Source organism: Kogia breviceps, chromosome 3 (genome assembly GCF_026419965.1).
Source record: "Kogia breviceps isolate mKogBre1 chromosome 3, mKogBre1 haplotype 1, whole genome shotgun sequence".
Taxonomy (NCBI): Eukaryota; Metazoa; Chordata; class Mammalia; order Artiodactyla; family Physeteridae; genus Kogia; species Kogia breviceps.
The window spans coordinates 19,785,312-19,791,514 of record NC_081312.1 but is presented as its reverse complement, the minus strand read 5'-3'; the positions used below and the strand labels follow the sequence as shown (position 1 = coordinate 19,791,514).

Sequence of the window (6,203 nt, the reverse complement as noted above, 5' to 3'; positions counted from 1 at the left end):
GGGCAAATACCCTATTTTTAAAAATTCTATGACCCAGTAAAATAAGAAGAAAAGCATGTTAAAAAAAAAAAAAAAAGAGAAAGATAAGAGAATAAAAATATCCCTTTATAAACAGAATTTTTTTAGAATGTGTTTGCCACTACATTTTGATACTTTTTAGCTGGAATGTGTAGCCTAGGCAAAGTAAACAAGAAACCAATCTTCAGAACAAAAATGTTAGGAATGTAGGGGAAAAACATAATGGTACCTGGCAAGCGAAGGAAAAAAGAAGATGAGTGTAGAAATAGTGAAGGAAAGTAAGTCAAGAATACAGAAATGGAGAAACTTGTGGCCAAGGGGTCAAAACTGCCACATGTGAAACATTTCAAAACTGACTTCTTGTTATTAAGTGTGAGATAGTTTGGGTGTGGTTTTTGTGTGTATTGAATTCTGTTCCCTCTGTGGCAGAGCATTGGAATTCGTTCCATTTTAAGTGAATTTTGGTGTGTTTCACTGTGATCATAAACTATATTCACTATTTTGAGTTTCTGGCAAGTTTTCGTGACTACCCTAAGTTCTAAAAATTTCAAATCCCCCTTAAACCCTATTGCTTGTTGGTCTTGAATTTTATATACATATACATGCATATATATATGTATATATATATATAATATACACACATAATATGTGTAGGTAAATGCCTTTCTGATATGATAAAGGCAAAGTGATTTGGAAGATATCTCTAAAATATGTCAATTCCATTAATTTTGATTTTGGAACTTTTAACAAGAGATTGTGATCAACCGCATTAAGTGGATTCTGGAGAAATATATATTTTTTCATCCTGATTGAAACAGGAGGTTTTAGTTATATTTTAAAGAATATAGTTTAAAAATGTTCAGAGGGTTAAACATGACCCCTCAGATAAAGAGAAATCATAACTAAGTGATGAATCTAATGAAAGATAGACCAGAACTTTTCTCATTCATTCAAACTCTAGCTGTTAAACTGAACCCTGTTTTTTGATTTGTGCTCCAACTTCACTTATTTCCTTACTTAAGTGAAACCTTCTGACACAAGTGCATCTGCAAACCAAAGCCCCAAGGAGAGAGAAAAGTGTTCTGTCACATTCCCGACAGCACTGATTTAAGGGTCTATGTGCTGGTGCTACTTTTTTTCTTCTTTTATTTTAATTTCCTGGCTAGAAGCTGGCATTTTCCATTTACCTCACTCTCCAGTTCTGATACTGGCACATTTAATACGTAAAACAGTAGCCACAGTTTTCAGACACGAATCTTCATTTAATACTAAATTTTTAAGAGTAGAGATAATAAGTTCCAAATTTGCTGATAAAGAAATGACACAAATGACACAAATTATATTTTAATTCCAAAAGCGAGAAAAGTTTTAGAGTAATTTCACAAATTTCATAAATATATCCTTTACTTTGAAAAATACGAAAAATCTCAAGGTCAAACTCAATTTCCCTTTTTCCTTTTTCCCTTTCTTCCTTAATAGAGTTCTAACAGCACTATAAAAGAAACTCCCTCTCACATCTTAGCCTTTTAAGTTTAAAATGCAAAATGTGAGGACTAATGCAAATAATGTAGTTTAGAAACTTCTATTTTCCTAATTTCCTAAGGAAATGTAATTTAAATTTATAGTTATTTGAGTGCTAGTGTTCAAGAGTGTGGATGCCTTTATATAGGAGACAGTATTAGCTGTTCCATATTCTAAAAGTTAAAGTGTCAATTGACAAATTGATTCTTACTGTTTTCATATCATGAACAACCAGCCTGAGTTCTTTATAGATTCTATACATTTTCATTGGATCGATATTGTGAACTTTTAAAAATATATGTGATTAGTAATATTTCCAAATTGCCTCTTTGCTTTTTTACCAAACCACACTTTTATTTACGTACTTTTCAATAAGTTTAAATCCTTGAAGGGTACAGCATCATGCAGATTCTGTGTCCAATGGCCTTAGCAGGAAGGTTGCTTCAGAATTTGGCACGAACCATGCCACTGTTTCCATGAGTGTGAGTTACCTTTCCCCAGATTACTCTGGTTTTGTTAGGTTTTCCACCAAGAGTTACTGTGTTATTCTTTGTACACATAAGCGTATCTCTTGCCTAGATAGAAGTCAGTTTCATCTCTAGTATAAATACCTTCAGTTTTAAGAACAGCTGTGTGCTCCCTCTGGTTCCAGAGACCCTGCTTATAGCCGGCAAAAATGGCCTTGGACCACAGCCTTTCAGACATATATGTCGTTTTAGAAGTGTTGTTCCCAGCAGACCTCCACAGGCTCCAAATAGCTCCATATTGCCTTTTAAAATTTCTCAAAAAGTTTAGCTTTGCTACAGTTTCCAACTTCTCCTCTGAGTGTCCAGAGGTCCTCTCTGCCAGTTGGGTTATCCTGAGGTCTCTCCACTTCATTGATCACAAGACCATTCATGGAAGGGATCGTAGATAATACCCATGCATTACGAAATTTTGAGATATAAATAGACTGGTTGATGTTCCCTAACCCCTGGGTGACAGTTTCACCCATCTTAATTCCTGCAGTACAGTTTTTACAAAGGACAATATCTATCACTTTTTAAAAGATTTTTTAGAGTAGTTTTAGGTTCATAGCAAAATTAAGACAAAGGTACAGAGATTTTCCATATTGCCCCTGTCCCCACAATGCATAGCCTCTCTAATTATCAACACCCCCTACCAGAGAGGTACCTTTGTTGCAATAGATGAACCTACACTGACACACCATAATTACCCAAAGTTCATAGTTTACATAAGAGTTCACTCTCAATTTCATACATTCTATGGGTTTGGACAAATGTGTAATGACATCCATCCATCATTCTAGTTTTATACAGAGAGTATTTTTATTGCCTTAACAATCTTCTATGCTCTGTCATATTCACCCTTCCCCCTACTCCAACCCTGGCAACCACTGATTGTTTTTTTTACTGCCTCCTTAATTTTGCCTTTTCCAGAAATTCTTATAGTCAGACTCACACATTATGTGTCTTTTCAGATTGGCTTTTTTCACTTAGTAATACTTATGCATTTAAAGTCCATCCACATCTTTACATGAATTGATAGCTCACTTCTATTTAGTGCTGACTATTCCCATTGTCAGATGTGCCATGGTTTATTTATCCATTCACCTACTGAAGGACATCTTGATTGCTTACAAATGTTGGCAATTATGAATAAAGCTGCCATAAATATCACTGTGTAGGTTTTTGTATAGACATAAGTTTTTGACTCCTTTGGGTAAATACCAAGGAGCGCAAATGCTGGATCATGTGGTAAGAGTACGTTTAGATTTTTAATAAGCCACCAAACTGTTATCCAAATATACCTATCATTTTTAAATAAGAATTTTGGTTTTTTGTTTGTTTTTATGTTTTTTATTAGCCTGCAACATTGGCGACACATACAATGTTTCCTTATGTTGAATGACCATTTGAATTTTCCTTTTCTGTGTGAGAAAGCTTTTATTTTTGAATAGATTCTTTATGTTAATGATATACATACCTTTTCATGCTGTGGCAAATATCTTCTATTTATTTAAGGCTTACTCTGATGGCTGATCTTATATGTAAACTGGGCCATGGTAAGTAACTGTTTCGTCAAATACCAGTCTCGATGCTGCTATGAAAGTAATTTTGAGATGTGCTTCAAAGAAGAGCTAACTAAAATACATACTCTTGGCTTCCCTGGTGGCGCAGTGTTTGAGAGTCCGCCTGCCGATGCAGGGCACACGGGTTCGTGGCCCGGTCCGGGAAGATCCCACATGCCGCGGAGCGGCTGGGCCCGTGAGCCATGGCCGCTGAGCCTGCGCGTCCGGAGCCTGTGCTCCACAAAGGGAGAGGCCACAGCAGTGAGAGGCTCGCGTACCGCAAAAAAAACCCCCAAAAACCAAAAAAAACCATACTCAGCGTAATTCACAGTATTTTTTGTTTTTTCAGCCAGGCACTATCTTAAGATTTACAAAGCACATTTGTACATTCATTAATTCTACTGAACTTCAAGTATATTCCATAAAGTAGACTTGGTGGATAGCTTCTTGCTTTTTACAGCTGTGGAAACACACCTCAGATAGGAGAAATGGAGGTAGGATCGCACAGCTAATAGATACTAAAGCTGGTATTTTCCATAATTTACTTAGTGTGAAAAATGTTATTAAACATTGCTTAACTCAAGTAATCCTTACTTCCTATAGATTACTTATATTTTATAATGTAATCACACCATAGTTCATTTTCCTCCCCCACCAAAAAATAGAAATAACATTATTGGGGGAAGAGTGGAGTAGAAGAAAAAATTGTCAGTCCAATTGAAATAGCAGAGTAAAGGCTAGCTTGAATTGAAGATAACATTCATGCTTCCACTAAAATTTATTCAGCACATTGAGAGTGAATAATGAGAGCAGCATTAACAAGTGACATATAAATAATTTGCTGTTATAATTTAACTTGAAAATATTAATTTTTATGAGTTTTTATTGCATTGAATGGTTTCTTACATATATAATAAATCTTCGAATTCAAGTCTCATTATTTATTTTCCCTTTCCCATGGTTAAACATCATCGCTACTTAACTGACATAATTCCTAGTGACCCCTATTAAATTTCTTCATTGTAGGGTTGAATAAAACAAGTGATACTTTACATCTTTCTGCACACATGCAGCACCTAAACACTGCTATTTTTCAAGGCTTAGTTTTGAGATGCAATGTATAAAATTTCACAATTTTTACCACAAATTATTACTTAATGTTTTCTGATGCTTATTTAGAAATGTCTTTATTTTGTTAGCAAGAAAAAAGAAAGTTCAATATGATCCAATTTATTTGCAGAGATACTGAATCATGTTTTCTTTGAACACACTTATCTATGCTCCAATTAAACAGGCAATGGTTGGTACATTTAGCACTTGATCAATTTTAAAGTATTAACTGGGGATGTGAATATTCTATTCCTATGTCTTCCTTTTGTTTCTTTTATAAATTCACAAAATAATTGCTTTGAATTCTAAACATCATAAGGATCCATAAGTTTAGTGAAATAACTTCACAGCTTATGGCTGAACTTAATTCTATCCGTGAAAAAGAAATACTTAATATTTGGGAGACATAATTTCCCAGTCACTTAGTAAATGATCTCTTTCAGTGAAATAACCATCCACATATTCATCAAATATTTATGTGTTGACCATTAAGTGTTTGTCACTATGTATAAGTCACAATGAATGTTATAGATAAGGAACCCAAGGAACAATTAGATCTGGCACAATTGTGAGATTTGCAGAAGTGAAGGTAGGACGAACTGATGGATCAGAGAAGGAGACACTAAGAAGTTAGTCAGAGAAGCCAGCCTCTCTCAGGTACCAAAGTGGAAAAGGGAAACTCATGGAAGGTCTATAGGAAGCCACTGACCTTCTGTAGCTACCACTTCTACAGTTTACAGTCCAGCTCCTGGGGGTGGTCCTAGGTTTGCTGTGGTCAACTGGACTGGCAGTTAGGAATAAGAGCTAGAAGAGGATTGGCTCAACCCTGGAGGGGAACTCTGGAGAAAGTGTAGATCGTATGTCCAGGTGATCCTGATTAAGGGCAATAGAGCTGGGTATTTATATCCCCACCTTAATCAGATACTTGTTAAGGAATGCTTGTGGAAGAGATGTAATATAAAAGCTTTTCCATATTTACATACACTCAGGAAATATGTACTCTGAAAGTTTGAGGCCAGTCTTCTAACAAAGAGATACACAGTTGTTACCATTGGTACTAAAAGTACATAGGGACCCAGTGTGCATGAAAATGGCAACAGGAACCATGGGGAAATGGACAGACATCTTCCACACAAATAACTGTAATTCTAAATAATACATCCATTGGTATCTTAAGTAATATAAAATATACCTACATAAAGACAAAGATGAGATAGAAACAAAAAAGAGGAAAAGTATTTTTTATTAAAAATTATTTTTTTTTCTAATTTCCATAATATTCTTAAATATGTCTATAGAAAATAAAAAGAAAAAAGTAAAGAATGGTGATATGGATGAGATAGTAAAAAGTTTTCTGCAGATGTATTAAACAGACTTCAGGAGTCCAAGTGAGGAAATATATACCCTACTTTACCAGTTATACAATGCCCCAGTCAGTCTCCATAGACTCTTAGAGCTTCAGTTATGATTACAGAGCAGTGAC

General features: G+C 35.0%; 1 pseudogene; it reads right to left on the bottom strand.

The window, feature by feature from the left end:
* Positions 1-1,916: 1,916 nt before the first annotated feature.
* Positions 1,917-2,244, bottom strand: LOC131752215 (large ribosomal subunit protein eL33 pseudogene; annotated as a pseudogene).
* Positions 2,245-6,203: the final 3,959 nt, after the last annotated feature.